The following is a 7,571-nucleotide window of genomic DNA, read 5'->3' on the forward strand; positions in this document are numbered from 1 at the left end:
CCAGAGGTGAATAGATGTATGTAGTTGAAATCCACGCAGTTTCTCATGATAAAAGAATGTGTACATAGTTCACTGCCTTAGAGAACGAGATATGAAAACTAAATTTAGCTAAGCATCAAGAGTTTAGAATGCATTCAAATATTGGGGGGGGGGGGGGGTTATCAGTGATATTTCTATCAAGAAATTCATTTGTGAAAGAAAATGATCTGAGATTTATAATGTATTGGCAGAAATATATACTCCTGTATATTTGAGGTTTGTGTTTTGCTGAGGTGCCCAGAAGTTGCACAATTGTATATGGACTAACTTCAACATTCCTGTGGATTTCATGTGTTTGTCCCAATGGTTTGCAAAGTGAATATTGTGCACTCAAATTTTTCCTATCATTTTCCCCACAGTTCACTTGCTTTCTGAAATAATTAGTTCAGTGACTGCCAACATGCACTTTATATAAACTTTGGTTTCCACACATGCCTACTTCATGTAATTTGCATTCTCCTGTGTTTTGTGAAATCTGGTGAGAGAGAGATTACTAATTTCATTTGTCAGTTGTATTGTATAGTGTACCAATGATCAGTAACAGAAGTACCCACCAAAAACATTTTGACACCGATATAAGGTTCCCAGATCATAAGAAATACAGTACAATTTCTGTCTTTGAAGTTTTTTGAGTCAGTAGATGACTGATGTCTTAGATAATGACAATCCAATCTTGATTCAACTGAATATTATGGCAGAATTAAGGAGTTTGGTAAACGTCAGTTTAATGTTTGCGATATGCTTTTAGAGTTTGCTTAAAATTTAATCCGCCTTTGAATTTACACAGTGTGACATTTATATTAATTTTTTAATTTTTATCATTTTTTATAAAGAGATGGCAGATGATATGCAAGGGAAATAAACCAAGTATGTGTATGTATTTCTTGAAGTGGATCATGTAAATCTGTCATCTCAAGTCTGAAATTATTTTTATATGAGAATATCTGTACATTAAAAAAATAGATATGTGGATATATGTAAATTTGTTTTGTTATAATATTAAATTAATGTGAAACATTATGAGACTCACCATTCCATTTCTCATAGTTTACATTCAGTTCATATTCAAATGCTGATGTCATCACATGAAAAAAATGAATAGGTATGTTTGATAATATGTAACATTTGTAGCATTTTATTTTTGATAACTGGTCGTCGTGCATATTGACGAACTAATAGCCATGTAGAATGATTTCATGAAGGAAGTTAATGTTTCATACCAACAGACATAGCTATCACAGTTAATGCTTGCTCATGTGCTTTCTGCAAATATTGTTTGTTTCCTGTTTGATGTGAATTGTATTTATTTGAGATTCAAACTATATTCTACCTGTCTTCAACTCTAGGAGCATATCATAGCCTTGTCAGTGTGTGTGTTGGCTGGGAGACATGAATTATGACTTTAGTAAAAGAATAATAGCTGTGTGAATCCTGGCAATAATTCTACATGAATGGAGTTATTGAATGTCAGTGAATAATGGTAGACTGCTACAATTTGAAGTGGCCATTGCCAACCCAAACCCATGGCATTAGAGCTATGTTAAATCCATTTGGATTCTTAGTTTAGAGCAGATTCTGAAAGAGCAGACTTTAAGTTTTAAAATGATGTGTAATTCAATTCAAATGGATTGTCCTATAACATATCTAAATAATTATTTGAAAGAAAGAACACACTCTGGAAAAGTGTGTACTGAGAAAAGAGGCTCAAAGCATGACCTGTGCTCTGTGCAATGAATGGAACAAAAAACAGGATGTAAAACTTCATAGCAACAACAATGAAGGGATTATCAGATTAAGCTGAAATTGATCATGCTTTGTCAACACATTCTATCCACGACTGATACAAACTTTCAAAACAGGAGCATCATCCTTTCTAAAGTTAATAGAGTTGAAAGTGAAGAGTGTGTAAAGGCTTTTTAAGGAACAAAAATGGGAGTTTAAGACACACCCAATAACACTATTCCACACACACACTAAAGTGTTCTAGAAAAACTGCTAAAAACACAATTTCCTGTTCATTTTATGATCCCAAACTGAAGAATAATATAGAAGAGAATGCTCTTTCAAAAAAATATGAAAAACTCAGGATTGACTACTTTGACCCATTTCACCTATTTTGAATCCTCACGCAAAATCAGTGATTCCAACTTTTTTGTTGGTTTTGTGATGCAGGGTTACAATTAAGCTCAACAAAATTGAGTGATGACTTCCCACACACTATGGTGCCCAGTCCAGGATTACATAGAAAAAGATTTAGACATTGAGTTACTTCATGATCGGTAGAGAATGAACACCCTCTCATCTTTTGTCTGGTACATCCATGAAATTATGTAATAATGCTAGTTACTCTTCCAGAGGTCCCACACACTTATGCCATATCAGCATTTTTGTTTTTTTCAGTGGAATGCTTTTATTTATTCATTTATTTTTTTTACTGTTAAAGGTCTATTCTAGACCATTTAAAAATTAGTCTGAAGAGAGAAAGAGTAAAATTCGGTATTAAAGTACAACTGAAAATTTAAAATAAATTGGGGAAGCTTTGGACATTTAAAATGAATTGGGGAAGCTTTGGAAATTTAGAATAAATTGGGGAAGCTTTTTGAATTGTGAAGTTTCACAAATTTTTGCCTGAGTTTATATGATTTTGTAAATCAGTGAGCTAATGATGGCATCACTACAATTTTCTATTCATTTTGCATAAAAAATGACCAAAATTCGAATTTTCTCCTATGAATGTGTACAAATAATGTAATTCCTGGCTGAATAACTTCATGACAGAGATCACTCAGATACATTACAATTTGAGGCTGGGTCATGATTTATGCTTCTGAACAAAAACAGAAAACAAAAACAAAAGCAGAAATTTCAAGATGTTGTGTACAAACTGTACATGATGTTGTGAGGCAATGACATCCACTCACTCATTTTTATATTCATATTGCCTGTTCAAGAACTGTTTTGTGAAAAGTAGCATCTTCACAACTTCTTAACTTCCCTAATTTTTTTAATCTGATTTTGATGAAATGTTCAATGTCGTGCTTTTTATCAGTTTTTTACTCAATTTTTTTTAGACTAAATTTAAATGGGAATTGTTAATTATGTACTAAAAATGTGCCTCTAAATTCCTCTCTGTGGTAGGTTTGCAGTGCAAGAGCATGTGTGAAGGTAATGTTAGTTCTTTGGGTTATTGTTTTATCTTTTCTTTAAAAAGAATGGTTATTGGTGATATTGAAGTGAAGAATTTGTGACTGACAAGAAGCAAAAACTTTGTTTCATCTGGCGATACAGTTTTTGCTTTGAAAAATATGCACACAGGGTACATATTTTGATCAATGGCCATTAATGCTCTATGTAATAATGTAAATCTGTCAGAGCAAATGTCAGGATTGGTTTTCATGTGAGAATATATATTTTTTATGTCAAGGGGAAAAAAAATGGAATGATGCACAGACATAACACGACTCATGCACTGACGGCAAGTTGATTTCTGTTTTCCATGGTCAGTATGTCTTTATTCCTCATTATTTTGTGTGTGTCACTCTATTTTGTTTGTAAAATAACATATGCTTTGTACTATTTTAGATATTATATACTCTGAATTTTCTGACTGGAGTGAAAACAAAATGCTGTTTTTGTCTTCTATTGATAGCAACATGCTTTCAAGACACTATGGCTGGCCCATAAAGAGCTCTATTATGTAAATTTGAATGACAGTAACATGAAGTATATGAATGGAAAATGGACAGTAATGCATGCACAGATGTATAATGAAAATGTTTTATACCAACCATATCGTCTCTTTCTATTTTTTTTTTCATGTGTAATTATGAATGAGATGGTGGAGAACATTCATATGTTTCTCATTGACAAATATATCCATTCTAAATGCTGAATTTGTACCTATCTTTTGTCAACCCGATGAAAAACAAAATCTAAATGCAAACCTGTGTGATGTAAGCTACAGATATCGGAAAAGTCATGAAAGTTTATTATCTGGCTTGCATTTTGTTGCGTCATCTCATACCATCAGCCTCTACATAAAGATTGTTTAGCACAATATTGTCTTGTTGATTGAGAAAGCATGATGCTAATGTTCAAGTTGCTATCCCAAAACTTTTTTTTTTTCGTGGTGGATGCAGCTTTTCTCATTTGTGACAAATCCTGCAAAAGTGATAATCATATTATTTGTATCACAAAGTAACATTGATATCAGGCATGACAACTCTCAGTATAGAAAACCCTTTTGTGCTTAAAATGATAAACTTTTGATGCATATGATTTTAAATCTAGCAAGACAGGTTCTTTTATATCCATTGCCTACATTGCTTTTAATGATGTACATGAAATATATACAACATGAAAAGTAGAAATATGGGCTGTCAGTGATCCTTATAATTGTAAAATTGTGTGTTTGTGAGAGAGAGGAAGAGAGAGAGAGAGAGAGCACAGTTGGGGCATTCCAGACGGTTTTCATAAATTCACATCATGGAGCACATAAATCAACAGCCCCATGTATAGATTTGTGGAATTTATTGTGGTTCTTGAGCAGAGAAATCAATACTCTGAAAAACCCAAAACAAATTGCACTGAACAAGAATGATGACATAAAAGTCCCACATATTTCAGAAATGTAGCAATGTGATTCCATTACAATATCATGCAGTGTCAGATCCAAAAGGGGACACACCGGATGCGCGCCCCCTCTTTGTTTTTTTATTAAAACAAAAGAAATGAAAAGAAAAAAATGGGGGGGGGGGAGCGTGCGCCCCGCTTTAATTTCATAAAGGCACCTCCCCTTTACGGAATTCCTGGATCCGCCCCTGCCACGTGCGTAACCAGTTCACCTGTGTAGAATTTATGCATGCTTTCTTCTTTTGTTCTGCCTCTTTGAGCCCCTACTCATGCATTCTTATAGTGAGGCTGCATGTCATCATCCTTGTTCATTGTGATTTGTTATAAATTTTGAAAACATTGTTATTCCTCATCCCAATCACTATAAGTTCTGAAATTCTGTACCCAGTACCCCTGTAACCAATTTATAGTTGTTCATATGTAAAAGTTTGAAAATCATATGGAGGTCTCCTGTAAAGTTCAGTTTCAAACACTGTTCAATTTGATTTTGATAATAAAAGAGTAAAATCTGATGATCATAATATATTGTTGGACAGTACAAAGTTATTGAAGTTTAGAGTTTTAATCCTTTTTGTGCCATGGACATTGAACAATGTGTACAATGCCATGCACTCAAAACACACTAAAGGTTTTAGATTCTATGATAGGGTACTGTATAAGCTGTTATTTTCACGTAAGCCTACGGATATTTTCACAGATAAGGTCATATACATTTTCACAAGATGTTGTTTTCTTGAATTGGCACCAAGGCTATTGTAAGTGCACTATTACCTTAGCACAGGGCAACTCTTTTGCATGTTGTTAAATTTGCAGTCCAACAGTGATTGGCAATATTTGCGAAAGTTAAACCCTAATAAAAAAAACAACAACAACAGCCTATGCAGTAGCAGATATTCAATTCACAGCTCTCCTGATCTAGTCACCATTGCTACATTATTGCAACACAACAAATGCTGCACATGACTACAATGTATATTATGTAAAAAAAGGAAATTAACCCATTGAGGATGGGCTGATTTTGCTACAACACACATTTAAAAAAAAACCAAAAATCAAAACTTCCACCACCATTGTACAAGTAGTGCACTTGTGACATCATCAAGGCTTGTCTAACATGCACAGTGTGGTTGTTTCTAATTATCATTCTTCTGTCAAAAAAGGAGGAGAGAAAATTTGGGATGCAGTATAAAAGATAAAAATATTATGGTATACATGTCTGATATAAAAGTTATTCAGCCAGATAGAGAGAGGGGGTGGAGATGTGAGATGGTATAGAAGAGAGAGAATGAATTAAGGGGTGAGATGGAAAGAGAGAAGGAGAGGAAGATAATATGAGACATGCTTGGAGAGAGAGGAGGGAGGGAAGAAATGAACAAAGAGGTATATATATATATATATATATATATATATATATATATATATATATATATATATGTAGAGAGAGAGAGGGAGAGAGATCATATGAGAGATACTAGGAGAGAGAAAGAGAGGAGGGAGGGAATAAATGGACAAAGAGGTATATATCAATATACTATATGTAGAGAGAGAGAGAAAGAGGGAGAAGAAGATGATATGAGAGATGCTAGGAGAGAGAGGAAGGAGGCAAGAGATGGACAAAGAGGTATATATCAATATAATCATAGAGAGAGAGAGAGAGAGAGAGGGAGAGGAAGATCATTATATGAGAGATGCTAGGAGAGAGAGGGAGTAAAGAGATGGACGAAGAGTTATATATCAATGTACTATATGAAGAGAGAGATCAGAGAGGGTGAGGAAGATGATATGAGAGATGCTAGGAGAGAGAGGAAGGAGGCAAGAGATGGACAAAGAAGCATATATCAATATAATTAGAGAGAGAGAGAGAGAGAGAGAGAGGGGAGAGGAAGATCATATATGAGAGATGCTAGGAGAGAGAGGAGGGAGGGAAGAGATGGACAAAGAGGTATATATCAATATACTATATGTAGAGAGATAGAGGTAGAGGAAGATCATACTATATGAGAGGTGCCAGGAGAGAGAGGAGGGAGGGAAGAGATGGACAAAGAGGTATATATCAATATACTATATGTAGAGAGGGGGAGAGAGGGAGAGAGGAAGATCATATGAGAGATGCTAGGAGAGAGAGGAGGGAGTAAAGACATGGACGAAGAGGTACATGTATATATCAATGTACTATATGAAGAGAGAGATCAGAGAGGGAGAGGAAGATCATATGAGAGATGCTCGGAGAGAGAGGAGGGAGGCAAGAGATGGACAAAGAGGTATATATCAATCTGATATGTAGAGAGAGAGAGAGAGGGGGGGGATCATATATGAGAGATGCTAGGAGAGAGAGGAGGGAGGGAAGAGATGGACAAAGAGGTATATATCAATCTGATATGTAGAGAGAGAGAGAGAGGGGGGGGGGATCATATATGAGAGATGCTAGGAGAGAGAGGAGGGAGGGAAGAGATGGACAAAGAGGTATATATCAATATATACATATAGAGAGAGAGAGAGGGAGAGAGGGAGAAGAAGATCATATGAGAGATGCTCGGAGAGAGAGGAGGGAGGGAAGAGATGGACAAAGAGGTATATATCAATCTGATATGTAGAGAGAGAGGGGGGAGAGGAAGAAGATCATATGAGAGATGCTAGGAGAGAGGGGGAGAAGGAGGAAGGGGAGAGATGGAAGGAGAGGGAGATGAGATGGAAATGGGGAGAGGAAGTTTATTATGTTAGATGCTAAGAGAGATTAGAAAGGGAGAACATTATAGAAAGGGAGAACATTATAGAAATTTTATAGAAAGGGGAGAGATGGAAGGAGATGTGGGAGAGGGAGATGGGGAGAGGAAGATATATAATTATGTTAGATGCTAAGAGAGATACAGATTTGATAGAAAGAGAGAACATATAGAGAA

The sequence above is a fragment of the Diadema setosum genome, chromosome 5 (assembly GCF_964275005.1).
Source record: "Diadema setosum chromosome 5, eeDiaSeto1, whole genome shotgun sequence".
Taxonomy (NCBI): Eukaryota; Metazoa; Echinodermata; class Echinoidea; order Diadematoida; family Diadematidae; genus Diadema; species Diadema setosum.